At 45.2% G+C, this 25818-nt stretch overlaps 9 non-coding genes and 1 pseudogene across 9 annotated transcripts; all 10 read right to left on the reverse strand.

Moving 5' to 3' along the window:
- Positions 1–562: 562 nt before the first annotated feature.
- LOC130320903 (U2 spliceosomal RNA) lies at positions 563–753 on the reverse strand. Its single transcript, XR_008866719.1, has one exon. It is a non-coding gene; the product is annotated as a U2 spliceosomal RNA (small nuclear RNA).
- Positions 754–2829: 2076 nt separating this feature from the next.
- Positions 2830–3020, reverse strand: LOC130320915 (U2 spliceosomal RNA). Its single transcript, XR_008866730.1, has one exon. It is a non-coding gene; the product is annotated as a U2 spliceosomal RNA (small nuclear RNA).
- A 2091-nt stretch (positions 3021–5111) lies between these two features.
- Positions 5112–5302, reverse strand: LOC130320921 (U2 spliceosomal RNA). Its single transcript, XR_008866735.1, has one exon. It is a non-coding gene; the product is annotated as a U2 spliceosomal RNA (small nuclear RNA).
- Positions 5303–7383: 2081 nt separating this feature from the next.
- Positions 7384–7574, reverse strand: LOC130320922 (U2 spliceosomal RNA). Its single transcript, XR_008866736.1, has one exon. It is a non-coding gene; the product is annotated as a U2 spliceosomal RNA (small nuclear RNA).
- Positions 7575–9665: 2091 nt separating this feature from the next.
- Positions 9666–9856, reverse strand: LOC130320923 (U2 spliceosomal RNA). Its single transcript, XR_008866737.1, has one exon. It is a non-coding gene; the product is annotated as a U2 spliceosomal RNA (small nuclear RNA).
- A 2088-nt stretch (positions 9857–11944) lies between these two features.
- LOC130320904 (U2 spliceosomal RNA) lies at positions 11945–12135 on the reverse strand. The gene has a single exon (XR_008866720.1). It is a non-coding gene; the product is annotated as a U2 spliceosomal RNA (small nuclear RNA).
- Positions 12136–14218: 2083 nt separating this feature from the next.
- Positions 14219–14402, reverse strand: LOC130320919 (U2 spliceosomal RNA). Its single transcript, XR_008866734.1, has one exon. It is a non-coding gene; the product is annotated as a U2 spliceosomal RNA (small nuclear RNA).
- Positions 14403–19573: 5171 nt separating this feature from the next.
- Positions 19574–19706, reverse strand: LOC130320920 (U2 spliceosomal RNA; annotated as a pseudogene).
- A 2081-nt stretch (positions 19707–21787) lies between these two features.
- LOC130320905 (U2 spliceosomal RNA) lies at positions 21788–21978 on the reverse strand. Its single transcript, XR_008866721.1, has one exon. It is a non-coding gene; the product is annotated as a U2 spliceosomal RNA (small nuclear RNA).
- Positions 21979–24051: 2073 nt separating this feature from the next.
- Positions 24052–24242, reverse strand: LOC130320906 (U2 spliceosomal RNA). Its single transcript, XR_008866722.1, has one exon. It is a non-coding gene; the product is annotated as a U2 spliceosomal RNA (small nuclear RNA).
- Between the last annotated feature and the right edge of the window lie 1576 nt (positions 24243–25818).

Here is a 25818-nt window from a genome sequence, read left to right on the forward strand (position 1 = left end):
AGCATTTGTCTTTGCCTTTGCAATACCACAGAAGCAATGCATGGTCAATGTACAGCAATGACACACCTGTGTGAACAGCCAGGAGACCCCCCCCCCCCCATGTTATGTTACATAGTTACATAGTTAGTACGGTCGAAAAAAGACATATGTCCATCACGTTCAACCAGGGAATTAAGGGGTAGGGGTGTGGCGCGATATTGGGGAAGGGATGAGATTTTATATTTCTTCATAAGCATTAATCTTATTTTGTCAATTAGGAACATTCAGCACCCACCCGCTATCAAGGCAGCTGCCTATCATGTCATGCCCTACCTGCACAGGTGTGCTGGCTACTCAAATGATCCAATTAAGGAGGCCATTTAGTCAGCAGCAGCAGAAGTCCTGTGCCTGGACGCTCCAACAGGGGCCAGACACAAGCAGAAGCAGAAGCAGCAGAAGCAGCAGCAGCACCACCTTTTGTTTTTTGGCTGCAGCAGCAGCAAGGCCCACAGGGCTGGCTAGCTGGCTAGCCAGCAAGCAGGTAGCAATGAAAGTAGGAATCTTTCTTTTTAACCCTGTAAGGGGGTGGTGCACTGTACCCGAAGATACTGCCATATCGGGTCAATGCATAGGGCGACGGAAGCAAGCTTCGAAATCGGCCCCCGTTCTCAAAAATCCATTTAATATATGGTCCCCAGATAGGGGACGTATCAGATATTAAACTGATAAGAACAGATACTACACTTGATCTTAGCCAAAAGGCCGAGAAGCGATAACCGTGAAAGGGGCGGGCCCAACAAGGTCCCCTTCATGGGCACTATCACTGCTTGCTGTCAGGGAGGCTGCCAGACAATTTTCCATGCACACTCTGGGCTGGGGGGCAGTCAACCACCAGTACACACAGCAGAACCTAAACCCATACCATTATTGCTAAGCAGCAAGACAGGGGCCCATTGCACTCCCACGGGGCCTTTTTAAATGCAATCCATAACCCGGATTTGCCAGGAACCCTTCTTACTCCTCCTACTTGCATGTGACACTGGGCTTAGGATCTGCATAGGAAACACACACACAAGCACACACCTACCTTTGTTGCCTGCAGATGCCTCCTTGGCTGTCCCCAAACGGTATCAAACCAACACCCACGGGAAGCTGTAAGCATAGAGGACATGCCTGCACCCCATTGGACTTACCTGTGTGGGTTAAATCCGGGTTATTTGACAACCTATGGCGGTGATGGTTCTGCTCAGGCAGAGCAGTGCTGATGCTCCTCATAAAGCTGTCGCTGCTGTGAAGGTTCTAGGTGACATCACAAATCCCTTTGGTTACATACACAACAAAGCTGGGTTGTTGTTGTTTACACTCTGCAAGGCCTGTGGAAGTGAGTGACATCATAGCACTGTAGTTCTGAGGGTTCAAGATGGATGCAACAATCTCCTGTTGCTTCTATGAAGGCCGTAATAGACGACATCACCAAACAGCTCCATAGTCACATACACAGCAAAGGAGAGATGTTGTTTACACCTAGTGATGTCAGTGGTATTGAGTGACATCACAGCACAGTGCTAAGGCTCCTGGGCCTGGACACAGCAGCGGCTGCAATATCTCAACGGAGAATACGTTTATATCTATATGTGTGTGTGCGCATATATATATATATATATATATATATATATATATATATATATTTCTCCGCCGAAATCACTTTTAAACCCATTTCCACCTTTTTTTCCCTTCTCTTCCTCTTACTTTTTTTTCACGTTTTTTTACGTTTTTCTCCTTTTCGCCTCTTTTCTGGGCGTATTATTCTTCTTTTTCTTCTTTTTTTTCGTCTAATGCATACCCCATCAGTGCAGCAATGCTTATTCAATACCGCCAGCAGATGGAGACACTGGGGGATAATTTTCTAAGGATTTATACTGATTTTTCCTGTCTGAATTTGTCGCACAGAAAGTTGCAGGCCAAATATGTGTGACATTTCTGCGACTTTAGCTTCTAGAGCATTTTTACAACATTATACATAGGTGCTGAATACATAAAAAGCGACTGTTCAGCGACAGACAAGTCGCATCGGCTGAAAGTAGGCCAGAATGTCAGTCCATGTTGGAGCAGGTTTAGATACAGTCTAAAGCATAGATCTCAAAGTCTGTGCACAGAATTTAGCAAGGGCCTCGCACCTTCTGATGCATCAGGTAGGTGCACAATAGCATAGCCTAACCCTCTGTACTTTGGTCTATATTGATGCGGGACATAGACAGCCAGCTGATGACCAATCCATTAGTGCAATGGATGGCTGGAAGCATTTGTCTTTGCCTTTGCAATACCACAGAAGCAATGCATGGTCAATGTACAGCAATGACACACCTGTGTGAACAGCCAGGAGACCCCCCCCCCCCATGTTATGTTACATAGTTACATAGTTAGTACGGTCGAAAAAAGACATATGTCCATCACGTTCAACCAGGGAATTAAGGGGTAGGGGTGTGGCGCGATATTGGGGAAGGGATGAGATTTTATATTTCTTCATAAGCATTAATCTTATTTTGTCAATTAGGAACATTCAGCACCCACCCGCTATCAAGGCAGCTGCCTATCATGTCATGCCCTACCTGCACAGGTGTGCTGGCTACTCAAATGATCCAATTAAGGAGGCCATTTAGTCAGCAGCAGCAGAAGTCCTGTGCCTGGACGCTCCAACAGGGGCCAGACACAAGCAGAAGCAGAAGCAGCAGCAGCACCACCTTTTGTTTTTTGGCTGCAGCAGCAGCAAGGCCCACAGGGCTGGCTAGCTGGCTAGCCAGCAAGCAGGTAGCAATGAAAGTAGGAATCTTTCTTTTTAACCCTGTAAGGGGGTGGTGCACTGTACCCGAAGATACTGCCATATCGGGTCAATGCATAGGGCGACGGAAGCAAGCTTCGAAATCGGCCCCCGTTCTCAAAAATCCATTTAATATATGGTCCCCAGATAGGGGACGTATCAGATATTAAACTGATAAGAACAGATACTACACTTGATCTTAGCCAAAAGGCCGAGAAGCGATAACCGTGAAAGGGGCGGGCCCAACAAGGTCCCCTTCATGGGCACTATCACTGCTTGCTGTCAGGGAGGCTGCCAGACAATTTTCCATGCACACTCTGGGCTGGGGGGCAGTCAACCACCAGTACACACAGCAGAACCTAAACCCATACCATTATTGCTAAGCAGCAAGACAGGGGCCCATTGCACTCCCACGGGGCCTTTTTAAATGCAATCCATAACCCGGATTTGCCAGGAACCCTTCTTACTCCTCCTACTTGCATGTGACACTGGGCTTAGGATCTGCATAGGAAACACACACACACAAGCACACACCTACCTTTGTTGCCTGCAGATGCCTCCTTGGCTGTCCCCAAACGGTATCAAACCAACACCCACGGGAAGCTGTAAGCATAGAGGACATGCCTGCACCCCATTGGACTTACCTGTGTGGGTTAAATCCGGGTTATTTGACAACCTATGGCGGTGATGGTTCTGCTCAGGCAGAGCAGTGCTGATGCTCCTCATAAAGCTGTCGCTGCTGTGAAGGTTCTAGGTGACATCACAAATCCCTTTGGTTACATACACAACAAAGCTGGGTTGTTGTTGTTTACACTCTGCAAGGCCTGTGGAAGTGAGTGACATCATAGCACTGTAGTTCTGAGGGTTCAAGATGGATGCAACAATCTCCTGTTGCTTCTATGAAGGCCGTAATAGACGACATCACCAAACAGCTCCATAGTCACATACACAGCAAAGGAGAGATGTTGTTTACACCTAGTGATGTCAGTGGTATTGAGTGACATCACAGCACAGTGCTAAGGCTCCTGGGCCTGGACACAGCAGGGGCTGCAATATCTCAACGGAGAATACGTTTATATCTATATGTGTGTGTGCGCATATATATATATATATATATATATATATATATATATATATATATTTCTCCGCCGAAATCACTTTTAAACCCATTTCCACCTTTTTTTCCCTTCTCTTCCTCTTACTTTTTTTTCACGTTTTTTTACGTTTTTCTCCTTTTCGCCTCTTTTCTGGGCGTATTATTCTTCTTTTTCTTCTTTTTTTTCGTCTAATGCATACCCCATCAGTGCAGCAATGCTTATTCAATACCGCCAGCAGATGGAGACACTGGGGGATAATTTTCTAAGGATTTATACTGATTTTTCCTGTCTGAATTTGTCGCACAGAAAGTTGCAGGCCAAATATGTGTGACATTTCTGCGACTTTAGCTTCTAGAGCATTTTTACAACATTATACATAGGTGCTGAATACATAAAAAGCGACTGTTCAGCGACAGACAAGTCGCATCGGCTGAAAGTAGGCCAGAATGTCAGTCCATGTTGGAGCAGGTTTAGATACAGTCTAAAGCATAGATCTCAAAGTCTGTGCACAGAATTTAGCAAGGGCCTCGCACCTTCTGATGCATCAGGTAGGTGCACAATAGCATAGCCTAACCCTCTGTACTTTGGTCTATATTGATGCGGGACATAGACAGCCAGCTGATGACCAATCCATTAGTGCAATGGATGGCTGGAAGCATTTGTCTTTGCCTTTGCAATACCACAGAAGCAATGCATGGTCAATGTACAGCAATGACACACCTGTGTGAACAGCCAGGAGACCCCCCCCCCCCCCATGTTATGTTACATAGTTACATAGTTAGTACGGTCGAAAAAAGACATATGTCCATCACGTTCAACCAGGGAATTAAGGGGTAGGGGTGTGGCGCGATATTGGGGAAGGGATGAGATTTTATATTTCTTCATAAGCATTAATCTTATTTTGTCAATTAGGAACATTCAGCACCCACCCGCTATCAAGGCAGCTGCCTATCATGTCATGCCCTACCTGCACAGGTGTGCTGGCTACTCAAATGATCCAATTAAGGAGGCCATTTAGTCAGCAGCAGCAGAAGTCCTGTGCCTGGACGCTCCAACAGGGGCCAGACACAAGCAGAAGCAGAAGCAGCAGAAGCAGCAGCAGCACCACCTTTTGTTTTTTGGCTGCAGCAGCAGCAAGGCCCACAGGGCTGGCTAGCTGGCTAGCCAGCAAGCAGGTAGCAATGAAAGTAGGAATCTTTCTTTTTAACCCTGTAAGGGGGTGGTGCACTGTACCCGAAGATACTGCCATATCGGGTCAATGCATAGGGCGACGGAAGCAAGCTTCGAAATCGGCCCCCGTTCTCAAAAATCCATTTAATATATGGTCCCCAGATAGGGGACGTATCAGATATTAAACTGATAAGAACAGATACTACACTTGATCTTAGCCAAAAGGCCGAGAAGCGATAACCGTGAAAGGGGCGGGCCCAACAAGGTCCCCTTCATGGGCACTATCACTGCTTGCTGTCAGGGAGGCTGCCAGACAATTTTCCATGCACACTCTGGGCTGGGGGGCAGTCAACCACCAGTACACACAGCAGAACCTAAACCCATACCATTATTGCTAAGCAGCAAGACAGGGGCCCATTGCACTCCCACGGGGCCTTTTTAAATGCAATCCATAACCCGGATTTGCCAGGAACCCTTCTTACTCCTCCTACTTGCATGTGACACTGGGCTTAGGATCTGCATAGGAAACACACACACAAGCACACACCTACCTTTGTTGCCTGCAGATGCCTCCTTGGCTGTCCCCAAACGGTATCAAACCAACACCCACGGGAAGCTGTAAGCATAGAGGACATGCCTGCACCCCATTGGACTTACCTGTGTGGGTTAAATCCGGGTTATTTGACAACCTATGGCGGTGATGGTTCTGCTCAGGCAGAGCAGTGCTGATGCTCCTCATAAAGCTGTCGCTGCTGTGAAGGTTCTAGGTGACATCACAAATCCCTTTGGTTACATACACAACAAAGCTGGGTTGTTGTTGTTTACACTCTGCAAGGCCTGTGGAAGTGAGTGACATCATAGCACTGTAGTTCTGAGGGTTCAAGATGGATGCAACAATCTCCTGTTGCTTCTATGAAGGCCGTAATAGACGACATCACCAAACAGCTCCATAGTCACATACACAGCAAAGGAGAGATGTTGTTTACACCTAGTGATGTCAGTGGTATTGAGTGACATCACAGCACAGTGCTAAGGCTCCTGGGCCTGGACACAGCAGCGGCTGCAATATCTCAACGGAGAATACGTTTATATCTATATGTGTGTGTGCGCATATATATATATATATATATATATATATATATATATATTTCTCCGCCGAAATCACTTTTAAACCCATTTCCACCTTTTTTTCCCTTCTCTTCCTCTTACTTTTTTTTCACGTTTTTTTACGTTTTTCTCCTTTTCGCCTCTTTTCTGGGCGTATTATTCTTCTTTTTCTTCTTTTTTTTCGTCTAATGCATACCCCATCAGTGCAGCAATGCTTATTCAATACCGCCAGCAGATGGAGACACTGGGGGATAATTTTCTAAGGATTTATACTGATTTTTCCTGTCTGAATTTGTCGCACAGAAAGTTGCAGGCCAAATATGTGTGACATTTCTGCGACTTTAGCTTCTAGAGCATTTTTACAACATTATACATAGGTGCTGAATACATAAAAAGCGACTGTTCAGCGACAGACAAGTCGCATCGGCTGAAAGTAGGCCAGAATGTCAGTCCATGTTGGAGCAGGTTTAGATACAGTCTAAAGCATAGATCTCAAAGTCTGTGCACAGAATTTAGCAAGGGCCTCGCACCTTCTGATGCATCAGGTAGGTGCACAATAGCATAGCCTAACCCTCTGTACTTTGGTCTATATTGATGCGGGACATAGACAGCCAGCTGATGACCAATCCATTAGTGCAATGGATGGCTGGAAGCATTTGTCTTTGCCTTTGCAATACCACAGAAGCAATGCATGGTCAATGTACAGCAATGACACACCTGTGTGAACAGCCAGGAGACCCCCCCCCCCCATGTTATGTTACATAGTTACATAGTTAGTACGGTCGAAAAAAGACATATGTCCATCACGTTCAACCAGGGAATTAAGGGGTAGGGGTGTGGCGCGATATTGGGGAAGGGATGAGATTTTATATTTCTTCATAAGCATTAATCTTATTTTGTCAATTAGGAACATTCAGCACCCACCCGCTATCAAGGCAGCTGCCTATCATGTCATGCCCTACCTGCACAGGTGTGCTGGCTACTCAAATGATCCAATTAAGGAGGCCATTTAGTCAGCAGCAGCAGAAGTCCTGTGCCTGGACGCTCCAACAGGGGCCAGACACAAGCAGAAGCAGAAGCAGCAGAAGCAGCAGCAGCACCACCTTTTGTTTTTTGGCTGCAGCAGCAGCAAGGCCCACAGGGCTGGCTAGCTGGCTAGCCAGCAAGCAGGTAGCAATGAAAGTAGGAATCTTTCTTTTTAACCCTGTAAGGGGGTGGTGCACTGTACCCGAAGATACTGCCATATCGGGTCAATGCATAGGGCGACGGAAGCAAGCTTCGAAATCGGCCCCCGTTCTCAAAAATCCATTTAATATATGGTCCCCAGATAGGGGACGTATCAGATATTAAACTGATAAGAACAGATACTACACTTGATCTTAGCCAAAAGGCCGAGAAGCGATAACCGTGAAAGGGGCGGGCCCAACAAGGTCCCCTTCATGGGCACTATCACTGCTTGCTGTCAGGGAGGCTGCCAGACAATTTTCCATGCACACTCTGGGCTGGGGGGCAGTCAACCACCAGTACACACAGCAGAACCTAAACCCATACCATTATTGCTAAGCAGCAAGACAGGGGCCCATTGCACTCCCACGGGGCCTTTTTAAATGCAATCCATAACCCGGATTTGCCAGGAACCCTTCTTACTCCTCCTACTTGCATGTGACACTGGGCTTAGGATCTGCATAGGAAACACACACACAAGCACACACCTACCTTTGTTGCCTGCAGATGCCTCCTTGGCTGTCCCCAAACGGTATCAAACCAACACCCACGGGAAGCTGTAAGCATAGAGGACATGCCTGCACCCCATTGGACTTACCTGTGTGGGTTAAATCCGGGTTATTTGACAACCTATGGCGGTGATGGTTCTGCTCAGGCAGAGCAGTGCTGATGCTCCTCATAAAGCTGTCGCTGCTGTGAAGGTTCTAGGTGACATCACAAATCCCTTTGGTTACATACACAACAAAGCTGGGTTGTTGTTGTTTACACTCTGCAAGGCCTGTGGAAGTGAGTGACATCATAGCACTGTAGTTCTGAGGGTTCAAGATGGATGCAACAATCTCCTGTTGCTTCTATGAAGGCCGTAATAGACGACATCACCAAACAGCTCCATAGTCACATACACAGCAAAGGAGAGATGTTGTTTACACCTAGTGATGTCAGTGGTATTGAGTGACATCACAGCACAGTGCTAAGGCTCCTGGGCCTGGACACAGCAGCGGCTGCAATATCTCAACGGAGAATACGTTTATATCTATATGTGTGTGTGCGCATATATATATATATATATATATATATATATATATATATATATATATATTTCTCCGCCGAAATCACTTTTAAACCCATTTCCACCTTTTTTTCCCTTCTCTTCCTCTTACTTTTTTTTCACGTTTTTTTACGTTTTTCTCCTTTTCGCCTCTTTTCTGGGCGTATTATTCTTCTTTTTCTTCTTTTTTTTCGTCTAATGCATACCCCATCAGTGCAGCAATGCTTATTCAATACCGCCAGCAGATGGAGACACTGGGGGATAATTTTCTAAGGATTTATACTGATTTTTCCTGTCTGAATTTGTCGCACAGAAAGTTGCAGGCCAAATATGTGTGACATTTCTGCGACTTTAGCTTCTAGAGCATTTTTACAACATTATACATAGGTGCTGAATACATAAAAAGCGACTGTTCAGCGACAGACAAGTCGCATCGGCTGAAAGTAGGCCAGAATGTCAGTCCATGTTGGAGCAGGTTTAGATACAGTCTAAAGCATAGATCTCAAAGTCTGTGCACAGAATTTAGCAAGGGCCTCGCACCTTCTGATGCATCAGGTAGGTGCACAATAGCATAGCCTAACCCTCTGTACTTTGGTCTATATTGATGCGTGACATAGACAGCCAGCTGATGACCAATCCATTAGTGCAATGGATGGCTGGAAGCATTTGTCTTTGCCTTTGCAATACCACAGAAGCAATGCATGGTCAATGTACAGCAATGACACACCTGTGTGAACAGCCAGGAGACCCCCCCCCCCCATGTTATGTTACATAGTTACATAGTTAGTACGGTCGAAAAAAGACATATGTCCATCACGTTCAACCAGGGAATTAAGGGGTAGGGGTGTGGCGCGATATTGGGGAAGGGATGAGATTTTATATTTCTTCATAAGCATTAATCTTATTTTGTCAATTAGGAACATTCAGCACCCACCCGCTATCAAGGCAGCTGCCTATCATGTCATGCCCTACCTGCACAGGTGTGCTGGCTACTCAAATGATCCAATTAAGGAGGCCATTTAGTCAGCAGCAGCAGAAGTCCTGTGCCTGGACGCTCCAACAGGGGCCAGACACAAGCAGAAGCAGAAGCAGCAGAAGCAGCAGCAGCACCACCTTTTGTTTTTTGGCTGCAGCAGCAGCAAGGCCCACAGGGCTGGCTAGCTGGCTAGCCAGCAAGCAGGTAGCAATGAAAGTAGGAATCTTTCTTTTTAACCCTGTAAGGGGGTGGTGCACTGTACCCGAAGATACTGCCATATCGGGTCAATGCATAGGGCGACGGAAGCAAGCTTCGAAATCGGCCCCCGTTCTCAAAAATCCATTTAATATATGGTCCCCAGATAGGGGACGTATCAGATATTAAACTGATAAGAACAGATACTACACTTGATCTTAGCCAAAAGGCCGAGAAGCGATAACCGTGAAAGGGGCGGGCCCAACAAGGTCCCCTTCATGGGCACTATCACTGCTTGCTGTCAGGGAGGCTGCCAGACAATTTTCCATGCACACTCTGGGCTGGGGGGCAGTCAACCACCAGTACACACAGCAGAACCTAAACCCATACCATTATTGCTAAGCAGCAAGACAGGGGCCCATTGCACTCCCACGGGGCCTTTTTAAATGCAATCCATAACCCGGATTTGCCAGGAACCCTTCTTACTCCTCCTACTTGCATGTGACACTGGGCTTAGGATCTGCATAGGAAACACACACACAAGCACACACCTACCTTTGTTGCCTGCAGATGCCTCCTTGGCTGTCCCCAAACGGTATCAAACCAACACCCACGGGAAGCTGTAAGCATAGAGGACATGCCTGCACCCCATTGGACTTACCTGTGTGGGTTAAATCCGGGTTATTTGACAACCTATGGCGGTGATGGTTCTGCTCAGGCAGAGCAGTGCTGATGCTCCTCATAAAGCTGTCGCTGCTGTGAAGGTTCTAGGTGACATCACAAATCCCTTTGGTTACATACACAACAAAGCTGGGTTGTTGTTGTTTACACTCTGCAAGGCCTGTGGAAGTGAGTGACATCATAGCACTGTAGTTCTGAGGGTTCAAGATGGATGCAACAATCTCCTGTTGCTTCTATGAAGGCCGTAATAGACGACATCACCAAACAGCTCCATAGTCACATACACAGCAAAGGAGAGATGTTGTTTACACCTAGTGATGTCAGTGGTATTGAGTGACATCACAGCACAGTGCTAAGGCTCCTGGGCCTGGACACAGCAGCGGCTGCAATATCTCAACGGAGAATACGTTTATATCTATATGTGTGTGTGCGCATATATATATATATATATATATATATATATATATATATATATATTTCTCCGCCGAAATCACTTTTAAACCCATTTCCACCTTTTTTTCCCTTCTCTTCCTCTTACTTTTTTTTCACGTTTTTTTACGTTTTTCTCCTTTTCGCCTCTTTTCTGGGCGTATTATTCTTCTTTTTCTTCTTTTTTTTCGTCTAATGCATACCCCATCAGTGCAGCAATGCTTATTCAATACCGCCAGCAGATGGAGACACTGGGGGATAATTTTCTAAGGATTTATACTGATTTTTCCTGTCTGAATTTGTCGCACAGAAAGTTGCAGGCCAAATATGTGTGACATTTCTGCGACTTTAGCTTCTAGAGCATTTTTACAACATTATACATAGGTGCTGAATACATAAAAAGCGACTGTTCAGCGACAGACAAGTCGCATCGGCTGAAAGTAGGCCAGAATGTCAGTCCATGTTGGAGCAGGTTTAGATACAGTCTAAAGCATAGATCTCAAAGTCTGTGCACAGAATTTAGCAAGGGCCTCGCACCTTCTGATGCATCAGGTAGGTGCACAATAGCATAGCCTAACCCTCTGTACTTTGGTCTATATTGATGCGGGACATAGACAGCCAGCTGATGACCAATCCATTAGTGCAATGGATGGCTGGAAGCATTTGTCTTTGCCTTTGCAATACCACAGAAGCAATGCATGGTCAATGTACAGCAATGACACACCTGTGTGAACAGCCAGGAGACCCCCCCCCCCCCATGTTATGTTACATAGTTACATAGTTAGTACGGTCGAAAAAAGACATATGTCCATCACGTTCAACCAGGGAATTAAGGGGTAGGGGTGTGGCGCGATATTGGGGAAGGGATGAGATTTTATATTTCTTCATAAGCATTAATCTTATTTTGTCAATTAGGAACATTCAGCACCCACCCGCTATCAAGGCAGCTGCCTATCATGTCATGCCCTACCTGCACAGGTGTGCTGGCTACTCAAATGATCCAATTAAGGAGGCCATTTAGTCAGCAGCAGCAGAAGTCCTGTGCCTGGACGCTCCAACAGGGGCCAGACACAAGCAGAAGCAGAAGCAGCAGAAGCAGCAGCAGCACCACCTTTTGTTTTTTGGCTGCAGCAGCAGCAAGGCCCACAGGGCTGGCTAGCTGGCTAGCCAGCAAGCAGGTAGCAATGAAAGTAGGAATCTTTCTTTTTAACCCTGTAAGGGGGTGGTGCACTGTACCCGAAGATACTGCCATATCGGGTCAATGCATAGGGCGACGGAAGCAAGCTTCGAAATCGGCCCCCGTTCTCAAAAATCCATTTAATATATGGTCCCCAGATAGGGGACGTATCAGATATTAAACTGATAAGAACAGATACTACACTTGATCTTAGCCAAAAGGCCGAGAAGCGATAACCGTGAAAGGGGCGGGCCCAACAAGGTCCCCTTCATGGGCACTATCACTGCTTGCTGTCAGGGAGGCTGCCAGACAATTTTCCATGCACACTCTGGGCTGGGGGGCAGTCAACCACCAGTACACACAGCAGAACCTAAACCCATACCATTATTGCTAAGCAGCAAGACAGGGGCCCATTGCACTCCCACGGGGCCTTTTTAAATGCAATCCATAACCCGGATTTGCCAGGAACCCTTCTTACTCCTCCTACTTGCATGTGACACTGGGCTTAGGATCTGCATAGGAAACACACACACAAGCACACACCTACCTTTGTTGCCTGCAGATGCCTCCTTGGCTGTCCCCAAACGGTATCAAACCAACACCCACGGGAAGCTGTAAGCATAGAGGACATGCCTGCACCCCATTGGACTTACCTGTGTGGGTTAAATCCGGGTTATTTGACAACCTATGGCGGTGATGGTTCTGCTCAGGCAGAGCAGTGCTGATGCTCCTCATAAAGCTGTCGCTGCTGTGAAGGTTCTAGGTGACATCACAAATCCCTTTGGTTACATACACAACAAAGCTGGGTTGTTGTTGTTTACACTCTGCAAGGCCTGTGGAAGTGAGTGACATCATAGCACTGTAGTTCTGAGGGTTCAAGATGGATGCAACAATCTCCTGTTGCTTCTATGAAGGCCGTAATAGACGACATCACCAAACAGCTCCATAGTCACATACACAGCAAAGGAGAGATGTTGTTTACACCTAGTGATGTCAGTGGTATTGAGTGACATCACAGCACAGTGCTAAGGCTCCTGGGCCTGGACACAGCAGCGGCTGCAATATCTCAACGGAGAATACGTTTATATCTATATGTGTGTGTGCGCATATATATATATATATATATATATATATATATATATATATTTCTCCGCCGAAATCACTTTTAAACCCATTTCCACCTTTTTTTCCCTTCTCTTCCTCTTACTTTTTTTTCACGTTTTTTTACGTTTTTCTCCTTTTCGCCTCTTTTCTGGGCGTATTATTCTTCTTTTTCTTCTTTTTTTTCGTCTAATGCATACCCCATCAGTGCAGCAATGCTTATTCAATACCGCCAGCAGATGGAGACACTGGGGGATAATTTTCTAAGGATTTATACTGATTTTTCCTGTCTGAATTTGTCGCACAGAAAGTTGCAGGCCAAATATGTGTGACATTTCTGCGACTTTAGCTTCTAGAGCATTTTTACAACATTATACATAGGTGCTGAATACATAAAAAGCGACTGTTCAGCGACAGACAAGTCGCATCGGCTGAAAGTAGGCCAGAATGTCAGTCCATGTTGGAGCAGGTTTAGATACAGTCTAAAGCATAGATCTCAAAGTCTGTGCACAGAATTTAGCAAGGGCCTCGCACCTTCTGATGCATCAGGTAGGTGCACAATAGCATAGCCTAACCCTCTGTACTTTGGTCTATATTGATGCGTGACATAGACAGCCAGCTGATGACCAATCCATTAGTGCAATGGATGGCTGGAAGCATTTGTCTTTGCCTTTGCAATACCACAGAAGCAATGCATGGTCAATGTACAGCAATGACACACCTGTGTGAACAGCCAGGAGACCCCCCCCCCCCATGTTATGTTACATAGTTACATAGTTAGTACGGTCGAAAAAAGACATATGTCCATCACGTTCAACCAGGGAATTAAGGGGTAGGGGTGTGGCGCGATATTGGGGAAGGGATGAGATTTTATATTTCTTCATAAGCATTAATCTTATTTTGTCAATTAGGAACATTCAGCACCCACCCGCTATCAAGGCAGCTGCCTATCATGTCATGCCCTACCTGCACAGGTGTGCTGGCTACTCAAATGATCCAATTAAGGAGGCCATTTAGTCAGCAGCAGCAGAAGTCCTGTGCCTGGACGCTCCAACAGGGGCCAGACACAAGCAGAAGCAGAAGCAGCAGAAGCAGCAGCAGCACCACCTTTTGTTTTTTGGCTGCAGCAGCAGCAAGGCCCACAGGGCTGGCTAGCTGGCTAGCCAGCAAGCAGGTAGCAATGAAAGTAGGAATCTTTCTTTTTAACCCTGTAAGGGGGTGGTGCACTGTACCCGAAGATACTGCCATATCGGGTCAATGCATAGGGCGACGGAAGCAAGCTTCGAAATCGGCCCCCGTTCTCAAAAATCCATTTAATATATGGTCCCCAGATAGGGGACGTATCAGATATTAAACTGATAAGAACAGATTTTTTTAACTTGGCTACCCCTGAGGGGTATCTTTTTATTTAGAATTCATAACATTTTACAAAGTGCATTACGATTTATAAATATAATTTTTTTTTCAATAAAAACAAATTTTGATAATAAAATCACATATAACAATAAAAGTTCACATAAATACAATCATAATACACTTAAAATGGGCACTTGGTGGCTTTACAAAAGGGCGTTCCATTCATTAAAATACCATTTTCTAGCTAATAAAGGATAATATTTCTTGTCTAATAAAAAGTACTGGTACATATCACTAAAACAAAGAGCTAAAACATCATTCACAGATAAAATCTCATGTTTAAAAAGTAAAATGTTTCTGGCATTCCATAGAGCTGCTTTAACACAGTTTATGATCTTCCATGCCATTGTCTCTTGAGTCCGTATTGGGCATTCCAGACATCCATAAAAAACAGCTGCAGAGTTTAAGTCTTTTATTTCTGTTATCTTCTTCACCAGAGGGAGTATTTTAGTCCATATCCTTTTTGCATAAAAACAAGTCCAGAAAAGGTGGTACACGGTCTCGGGTTCCTGGCAGCCCTCCCTCGGGCATACTGCAGTGTTGGCCATCCTTCTTCGGTGCTGGAATGCCCGGCATGGAAGACACTCGTGTATGCAGCTCCAGGCCAGATCTTTCTGTGAATTAAAAAGATAAATCATATTTGCCATCTTCCATATTTTCCTGCATTTCTCTTCATTAAAATTATTCACAGGGGCAATAAAACCACTTTCTTTAATATATTTTAACATTTTTTTGCTATTAGTTACTTCATTAATACTTTTTCCGTTAAAGTTATACAAGTTGAAAATTTTCTCTAAAATCTTGTATTGTTGGGGAAGATTAAAAGCATAAGGACAGCTTAAAACAGTTTTAAACCACCCATTCCTCCTCATAAAAAAACCTGTATTAAAACGGATAAAATATGACCAGTAACTATCCTTAAAAAGTGTGCTAACACACATGCTAAAAAACTTGGTAAAAAGGAACGCCCTGATGTCGGGGAAGTCCTTTCCACCCATACCTTTTGGCATCATGACGATCTCTCTTCTCAATTTTTCACTCTTGGAGCTCCATAAAAAGGTAAAACATGCTTTAATAATTTTATTTAAAATCATTTCGGGGGGTGGAAAGACCATGCCAAGATACAATAAAATGGGTAAAATCACCATCTTTGTAACTAAAACCTTCCCCTCCATCGTTAGCTTTCTCATGTTCCACATACAAATTTTTGTGTTTATTTTTTGAGCCACCAAGTCCCAGCTATTAAAACCATTGTTTGACTCACTGAAGGAGACCCCTAAAATCTGCACAGACTCAGACACAGGAATGGGTAAATCCCTTAAAAACAGTCCTCCTATATTTAAAACACTGCTTTTATTAAAATTTACCTTAAAACCGGAGGCACAACAAAAAAATTCAACTTGCTTTAGGGCTTTTTGAAGCGATGGGGTGTCCCTTCCAAGCACTGCCACATCGTCCATGTACCCCACTACTTTAGCCTCTAGTCCCCCTCCTCCCGGCAGGGGGACCCCTCTTATTTGCTTATCTCTCCTCAAGGTGCATAGTAGAGGCTCAAGCGCACATATGAAAAGTAGTGGGGACAAAGGACACCCCTGCTTCACTCCGGAATTTAAAATCACATCCTGTGTCTTAAAACCGTTAACTAAAATCTTGCTTGTGCAGTTTTTATAAAAGGCCTTAAGAGACAATAAAAAGCCTTCAGGTATACCCATTTTCTCTAAAACCTTAAAAAGATAAAAATGTGACACTCTGTCAAAAGCCTTCTCGAAGTCTAAGGATAAAATGGCTAGTTTTCCGTTTCTAGACTTTGTGTCACTAATCACATCTTTTAAAAGGTTAAGATTTTCCCATATGCTCCTCCCAGGCACCCCACAGACCTGATTTGAATGGATTATTTTCTCTATTACACTTTTTAATCTATTTGCGCACAGTTTTGCCATCACTTTGTAGTCACAGTTGAGGAGGGTGATTGGTCTCCAGTTCTTTAGATCTGACCGGTCTCCCTTTTTGAACAGCAGGGAGACATCACCCTTCCTCCATGAACCTGGGAGGGCTTTTGTTTTAAATACTTCTGTAAAAAGGGAAAAAAGGTCATCTTTTAAAACACCATAAAAAATGACATAAAACTCAATGGGTATACCGTCAGGACCAGGCACCTTACCGGATTTAAAACTCCTGATCGTCTCTAAAACCTCCTGTTCCGAGATCTCCCTCTGTAAAAGAGACTGGGACACAGGGTCTAAAACATTGGTAATCTCCTTCAATGAGTCATTCATAAAATCAATATCAATATTTTTTGTATTAAAAAGATCCGCATAAAATGAATGTACCCTTTTTAAAATACCCTGTACATCTTTTTCTCCTTGTATATTATCAATTAAAACCTTTTTATCCGTTACTTTCTTAAAAAAGTACCTGGAGCAGGTCTCGTTCTCTTCAAGGTGCTTTATTTTGGATCTGAAAATTATCTCTTTTCCCTTCTGCTCCAGGCACTGTTTTATTTCTTTTTTTAAGTCAGTAATTTCTCTATAAACCTCTATACCATTGTCTCTGAATTTGTACAGGGTTTGCAGACGGGTATTTAGAAGGGAGTAAAACTCACGCTTCTCTTTAGCTCTAGAGATCCCTACTCTAATAAAAAACTCTTTTATTTTTATTTTCATTTTCTCCCACCATATACTGATGGGAGTGTTAGGATCTCTTACCCGTCTGCAGTCCTTGTAGAAGTTGATAAAATCGGATAAAACCTGCGGATCTTCTAAAAGGGATACATTCATCTTCCAGGCATTCCTCCCAGTCTTTTTTCTAAAATCACTCTTCACCTTAAAAGATAAAAGTTTGTGATCAGAAAAAACATTGGTTAAAACATCACACTTAAAAGGCAGTACTTGATAAGAACAGAAGATAAAATCGATCCTGGAGCTGCAGTTTGCGTTGCTCCAGGTCACACCGTCTCTTTCTGGTAAAATACTATTGCATTTCTTAAAAACATCAGTAAGTCTAAAATCAATAATCATATTTTTTAACATAGAAGATGTTTTATCATAGTTTCTACTTACTGAATTGGTAAAACGGTGCTCCCCCCTTAAAATACAATTAAAATCACCTGCTAAAATAAGAGGTTCAGAATCATTGATAAAAAGGGGTAAAATCTCTAACATCCGTGCTCTATCATTTTTATTGGGTGAACCATAAAAATTTAAAAACTGCCATTTAATACCATCAATAAAAGCTTTAACCAATAAAACTCTGCCTGGTAAAATCTCATGAATAAAATCAATAAAAGCATTTCCTTTAAAAAGTATGGCGACCCCTGCTGATCTGGATTCGTTAGATCCAGACCAGACTGATGGACCGTGTACCCAATCTTTTTTATACTTTTCATAATTTAAACTATGCGGGATGCCGCACTCCTGCAGGAAAACCACAGAAGCAGCAAAAATAGACAAGTAGTTAAAAAGGGCAACCCGTTTTGCTCGTGAACTTATACTTCTTACATTCATAGACAATCCGGACAACTCAGCCATTGGAGATGTAAAAAAAAGGGAGGCTCAGATAACAAACTAAAAACCAGATTGCGCACTGGAGCTCTCGTTACCCCCCACCTCTGACTCTACCGTACACATAGAGGAAGCCGGAGAGGAACCACCATCGCTCGAGCAGCCCCCCTCTTCCAAGACCACAGGTGTATAGACGGAGTACATTGGTAAGAACAGCTTCTGGGCTCCATTCTCTTTTTCGGCGTCCACCTCTTGCCCCTCCATAGGGGTCGGGTGCGTACTTAGGTCCGTTTCCGGGACCTCGGAGATGGTCACCCCTGAAACCTCCTCCTGGCTGGGAGGAGGAGGGGTATCCACCGCTGGGACCTGTGGAGGAGCTTCACTTGGAGCCCCCGTCACGACAGGAACTTCCATCTGCTCCTCCTGGACCACCTCCGAGTCCGGACGCCCTTTGGAGCCCCTTCGTCTTTTCACCTTTGCTACTCCGTCCGGGTTTTCACACTCAGGGGGACCCCGAGCAGGAGGACCTTCCGGGGTGGAATCGGGCACCTCTCGCTCTTCCACCTTCTCTGAGGTATCTGCCCGATCCCCTCTCGCATTTCTCTTCCCCGGCCTCCTCTCATTTGGGGTCCCCCTTTCCACCTGTGCCTCTTTCTCCTGGGGTTCTTTTGGGGGGGCCGTGGTCTCCATCTCACAGCTTACCTCTTCTTGTGGGGGGTGCTCCTCCTCTCTGGCTTTTCCCCAGGCTGGTCTCCGGACGTCTCTCTTGGGTTGCCCTTGCTGTTCTGTGGTTTTTTTTGGTCTGTGGGGACAGAAAGCATACACGTGACCAAAGTGACGGCAAAAATTACATCTCAAACCCTTATCACATTTTTCTGTTTCATGTTGCATGCTTCCACATTTCTTACAGGAACTTTCACAATTTTCCTTTATGTGCCCATAACGTTGGCACCTTCTGCAGAAGTTTGGCATTCCCGCAAAAAAGAGGTCGCCACACACATTGTTTAATTTAAAACGAGCAGGCGGTAATAGTATCCCCCCTGGGAGGGTGGGGTCTTTGTTGCACGTGACTTGATATCGCCATTTTGAGGTCCAGACACCACAGTCGTTCATGATTTTTCCTCTGAACTCCACCTTTTTAAAGTAGGCTGCCAGGAACCCATCGATCTCTCTCTGATTTACAAAAGGGGAGTACATCTTCACGACAATCAACTTGGTTTCATCTAGGACGTGCTCGACAATTTGGATACCCTTAAGCCTCGGATCATCTTGCTTTGGAATTTTCATTACTGCATCTAAGAATACGCCTTCCCCTATGAAAGTGCAGTCGTAGATCCTCCGCTTAGGGTAATCCTGGATGGCCAAAATCTCTCGCTTACGAACATTAAGAATCTTGTCGAGCACGTCCTCTATCACGAACCTCATGCCACGTGCATCCGCCGCATCACCTGTGAGAATGACCCGCACAGTGTGTTTAATCCGGGCATAAGCCGGTACCGAACCAGGATCTAGATCTTCATCCATGGTTCATTCGTGTTTTGGTCTGGTTCTCTCCGCTCCAACCAACCAGCCAATTCGCTCAAACCTCTCTCCACCCGAAGGCTTTGAGAGGCGATCGCAACCCGTTACCCTGGGACTAAGCCCTCTCCCCAATAGCAACAAGTGGGTGAAGCCCAGGCAATAAACCTGGGCGATCCCACAAGGCCGAGGAGAGGGGTACCCGAGTACCTTCTGACCAGATCTCCTGTATTACTACACTTGATCTTAGCCAAAAGGCCGAGAAGCGATAACCGTGAAAGGGGCGGGCCCAACAAGGTCCCCTTCATGGGCACTATCACTGCTTGCTGTCAGGGAGGCTGCCAGACAATTTTCCATGCACACTCTGGGCTGGGGGGCAGTCAACCACCAGTACACACAGCAGAACCTAAACCCATACCATTATTGCTAAGCAGCAAGACAGGGGCCCATTGCACTCCCACGGGGCCTTTTTAAATGCAATCCATAACCCGGATTTGCCAGGAACCCTTCTTACTCCTCCTACTTGCATGTGACACTGGGCTTAGGATCTGCATAGGAAACACACACACAAGCACACACCTACCTTTGTTGCCTGCAGATGCCTCCTTGGCTGTCCCCAAACGGTATCAAACCAACACCCACGGGAAGCTGTAAGCATAGAGGACATGCCTGCACCCCATTGGACTTACCTGTGTGGGTTAAATCCGGGTTATTTGACAACCTATGGCGGTGATGGTTCTGCTCAGGCAGAGCAGTGCTGATGCTCCTCATAAAGCTGTCGCTGCTGTGAAGGTTCTAGGTGACATCACAAATCCCTTTGGTTACATACACAACAAAGCTGGGTTGTTGTTGTTTACACTCTGCAAGGCCTGTGGAAGTGAGTGACATCATAGCACTGTAGTTCTGAGGGTTCAAGATGGATGCAACAATCTCCTGTTGCTTCTATGAAGGCCGTAATAGACGACATCACCAAACAGCTCCATAGTCACATACACAGCAAAGGAGAGATGTTGTTTACACCTAGTGATGTCAGTGGTATTGAGTGACATCACAGCACAGTGCTAAGGCTCCTGGGCCTGGACACAGCAGCGGCTGCAATATCTCAACGGAGAATACGTTTATATCTATATGTGTGTGTGCGCATATATATATATATATATATATATATATATATATATATTTCTCCGCCGAAATCACTTTTAAACCCATTTCCACCTTTTTTTCCCTTCTCTTCCTCTTACTTTTTTTTCACGTTTTTTTACGTTTTTCTCCTTTTCGCCTCTTTTCTGGGCGTATTATTCTTCTTTTTCTTCTTTTTTTTCGTCTAATGCATACCCCATCAGTGCAGCAATGCTTATTCAATACCGCCAGCAGATGGAGACACTGGGGGATAATTTTCTAAGGATTTATACTGATTTTTCCTGTCTGAATTTGTCGCACAGAAAGTTGCAGGCCAAATATGTGTGACATTTCTGCGACTTTAGCTTCTAGAGCATTTTTACAACATTATACATAGGTGCTGAATACATAAAAAGCGACTGTTCAGCGACAGACAAGTCGCATCGGCTGAAAGTAGGCCAGAATGTCAGTCCATGTTGGAGCAGGTTTAGATACAGTCTAAAGCATAGATCTCAAAGTCTGTGCACAGAATTTAGCAAGGGCCTCGCACCTTCTGATGCATCAGGTAGGTGCACAATAGCATAGCCTAACCCTCTGTACTTTGGTCTATATTGATGCGGGACATAGACAGCCAGCTGATGACCAATCCATTAGTGCAATGGATGGCTGGAAGCATTTGTCTTTGCCTTTGCAATACCACAGAAGCAATGCATGGTCAATGTACAGCAATGACACACCTGTGTGAACAGCCAGGAGACCCCCCCCCCCCATGTTATGTTACATAGTTACATAGTTAGTACGGTCGAAAAAAGACATATGTCCATCACGTTCAACCAGGGAATTAAGGGGTAGGGGTGTGGCGCGATATTGGGGAAGGGATGAGATTTTATATTTCTTCATAAGCATTAATCTTATTTTGTCAATTAGGAACATTCAGCACCCACCCGCTATCAAGGCAGCTGCCTATCATGTCATGCCCTACCTGCACAGGTGTGCTGGCTACTCAAATGATCCAATTAAGGAGGCCATTTAGTCAGCAGCAGCAGAAGTCCTGTGCCTGGACGCTCCAACAGGGGCCAGACACAAGCAGAAGCAGAAGCAGCAGAAGCAGCAGCAGCACCACCTTTTGTTTTTTGGCTGCAGCAGCAGCAAGGCCCACAGGGCTGGCTAGCTGGCTAGCCAGCAAGCAGGTAGCAATGAAAGTAGGAATCTTTCTTTTTAACCCTGTAAGGGGGTGGTGCACTGTACCCGAAGATACTGCCATATCGGGTCAATGCATAGGGCGACGGAAGCAAGCTTCGAAATCGGCCCCCGTTCTCAAAAATCCATTTAATATATGGTCCCCAGATAGGGGACGTATCAGATATTAAACTGATAAGAACAGATACTACACTTGATCTTAGCCAAAAGGCCGAGAAGCGATAACCGTGAAAGGGGCGGGCCCAACAAGGTCCCCTTCATGGGCACTATCACTGCTTGCTGTCAGGGAGGCTGCCAGACAATTTTCCATGCACACTCTGGGCTGGGGGGCAGTCAACCACCAGTACACACAGCAGAACCTAAACCCATACCATTATTGCTAAGCAGCAAGACAGGGGCCCATTGCACTCCCACGGGGCCTTTTTAAATGCAATCCATAACCCGGATTTGCCAGGAACCCTTCTTACTCCTCCTACTTGCATGTGACACTGGGCTTAGGATCTGCATAGGAAACACACACACAAGCACACACCTACCTTTGTTGCCTGCAGATGCCTCCTTGGCTGTCCCCAAACGGTATCAAACCAACACCCACGGGAAGCTGTAAGCATAGAGGACATGCCTGCACCCCATTGGACTTACCTGTGTGGGTTAAATCCGGGTTATTTGACAACCTATGGCGGTGATGGTTCTGCTCAGGCAGAGCAGTGCTGATGCTCCTCATAAAGCTGTCGCTGCTGTGAAGGTTCTAGGTGACATCACAAATCCCTTTGGTTACATACACAACAAAGCTGGGTTGTTGTTGTTTACACTCTGCAAGGCCTGTGGAAGTGAGTGACATCATAGCACTGTAGTTCTGAGGGTTCAAGATGGATGCAACAATCTCCTGTTGCTTCTATGAAGGCCGTAATAGACGACATCACCAAACAGCTCCATAGTCACATACACAGCAAAGGAGAGATGTTGTTTACACCTAGTGATGTCAGTGGTATTGAGTGACATCACAGCACAGTGCTAAGGCTCCTGGGCCTGGACACAGCAGCGGCTGCAATATCTCAACGGAGAATACGTTTATATCTATATGTGTGTGTGCGCATATATATATATATATATATATATATATATATATATATATATATTTCTCCGCCGAAATCACTTTTAAACCCATTTCCACCTTTTTTTCCCTTCTCTTCCTCTTACTTTTTTTTCACGTTTTTTTACGTTTTTCTCCTTTTCGCCTCTTTTCTGGGCGTATTATTCTTCTTTTTCTTCTTTTTTTTCGTCTAATGCATACCCCATCAGTGCAGCAATGCTTATTCAATACCGCCAGCAGATGGAGACACTGGGGGATAATTTTCTAAGGATTTATACTGATTTTTCCTGTCTGAATTTGTCGCACAGAAAGTTGCAGGCCAAATATGTGTGACATTTCTGCGACTTTAGCTTCTAGAGCATTTTTACAACATTATACATAGGTGCTGAATACATAAAAAGCGACTGTTCAGCGACAGACAAGTCGCATCGGCTGAAAGTAGGCCAGAATGTCAGTCCATGTTGGAGCAGGTTTAGATACAGTCTAAAGCATAGATCTCAAAGTCTGTGCACAGAATTTAGCAAGGGCCTCGCACCTTCTGATGCATCAGGTAGGTGCACAATAGCATAGCCTAACCCTCTGTACTTTGGTCTATATTGATGCGGGACATAGACAGCCAGCTGATGACCAATCCATTAGTGCAATGGATGGCTGGAAGCATTTGTCTTTGCCTTTGCAATACCACAGAAGCAATGCATGGTCAATGTACAGCAATGACACACCTGTGTGAACAGCCAGGAGACCCCCCCCCCCCCATGTTATGTTACATAGTTACATAGTTAGTACGGTCGAAAAAAGACATATGTCCATCACGTTCAACCAGGGAATTAAGGGGTAGGGGTGTGGCGCGATATTGGGGAAGGGATGAGATTTTATATTTCTTCATAAGCATTAATCTTATTTTGTCAATTAGGAACATTCAGCACCCACCCGCTATCAAGGCAGCTGCCTATCATGTCATGCCCTACCTGCACAGGTGTGCTGGCTACTCAAATGATCCAATTAAGGAGGCCATTTAGTCAGCAGCAGCAGAAGTCCTGTGCCTGGACGCTCCAACAGGGGCCAGACACAAGCAGAAGCAGCAGCAGCACCACCTTTTGTTTTTTGGCTGCAGCAGCAGCAAGGCCCACAGGGCTGGCTAGCTGGCTAGCCAGCAAGCAGGTAGCAATGAAAGTAGGAATCTTTCTTTTTAACCCTGTAAGGGGGTGGTGCACTGTACCCGAAGATACTGCCATATCGGGTCAATGCATAGGGCGACGGAAGCAAGCTTCGAAATCGGCCCCCGTTCTCAAAAATCCATTTAATATATGGTCCCCAGATAGGGGACGTATCAGATATTAAACTGATAAGAACAGATACTACACTTGATCTTAGCCAAAAGGCCGAGAAGCGATAACCGTGAAAGGGGCGGGCCCAACAAGGTCCCCTTCATGGGCACTATCACTGCTTGCTGTCAGGGAGGCTGCCAGACAATTTTCCATGCACACTCTGGGCTGGGGGGCAGTCAACCACCAGTACACACAGCAGAACCTAAACCCATACCATTATTGCTAAGCAGCAAGACAGGGGCCCATTGCACTCCCACGGGGCCTTTTTAAATGCAATCCATAACCCGGATTTGCCAGGAACCCTTCTTACTCCTCCTACTTGCATGTGACACTGGGCTTAGGATCTGCATAGGAAACACACACACAAGCACACACCTACCTTTGTTGCCTGCAGATGCCTCCTTGGCTGTCCCCAAACGGTATCAAACCAACACCCACGGGAAGCTGTAAGCATAGAGGACATGCCTGCACCCCATTGGACTTACCTGTGTGGGTTAAATCCGGGTTATTTGACAACCTATGGCGGTGATGGTTCTGCTCAGGCAGAGCAGTGCTGATGCTCCTCATAAAGCTGTCGCTGCTGTGAAGGTTCTAGGTGACATCACAAATCCCTTTGGTTACATACACAACAAAGCTGGGTTGTTGTTGTTTACACTCTGCAAGGCCTGTGGAAGTGAGTGACATCATAGCACTGTAGTTCTGAGGGTTCAAGATGGATGCAACAATCTCCTGTTGCTTCTATGAAGGCCGTAATAGACGACATCACCAAACAGCTCCATAGTCACATACACAGCAAAGGAGAGATGTTGTTTACACCTAGTGATGTCAGTGGTATTGAGTGACATCACAGCACAGTGCTAAGGCTCCTGGGCCTGGACACAGCAGCGGCTGCAATATCTCAACGGAGAATACGTTTATATCTATATGTGTGTGTGCGCATATATATATATATATATATATATATATTTCTCCGCCGAAATCACTTTTAAACCCATTTCCACCTTTTTTTCCCTTCTCTTCCTCTTACTTTTTTTTCACGTTTTTTTACGTTTTTCTCCTTTTCGCCTCTTTTCTGGGCGTATTATTCTTCTTTTTCTTCTTTTTTTTCGTCTAATGCATACCCCATCAGTGCAGCAATGCTTATTCAATACCGCCAGCAGATGGAGACACTGGGGGATAATTTTCTAAGGATTTATACTGATTTTTCCTGTCTGAATTTGTCGCACAGAAAGTTGCAGGCCAAATATGTGTGACATTTCTGCGACTTTAGCTTCTAGAGCATTTTTACAACATTATACATAGGTGCTGAATACATAAAAAGCGACTGTTCAGCGACAGACAAGTCGCATCGGCTGAAAGTAGGCCAGAATGTCAGTCCATGTTGGAGCAGGTTTAGATACAGTCTAAAGCATAGATCTCAAAGTCTGTGCACAGAATTTAGCAAGGGCCTCGCACCTTCTGATGCATCAGGTAGGTGCACAATAGCATAGCCTAACCCTCTGTACTTTGGTCTATATTGATGCGGGACATAGACAGCCAGCTGATGACCAATCCATTAGTGCAATGGATGGCTGGAAGCATTTGTCTTTGCCTTTGCAATACCACAGAAGCAATGCATGGTCAATGTACAGCAATGACACAC

Source organism: Hyla sarda, unplaced genomic scaffold (assembly GCF_029499605.1).
Source record: "Hyla sarda isolate aHylSar1 unplaced genomic scaffold, aHylSar1.hap1 scaffold_2226, whole genome shotgun sequence".
NCBI lineage: Eukaryota > Metazoa > Chordata > Amphibia > Anura > Hylidae > Hyla > Hyla sarda.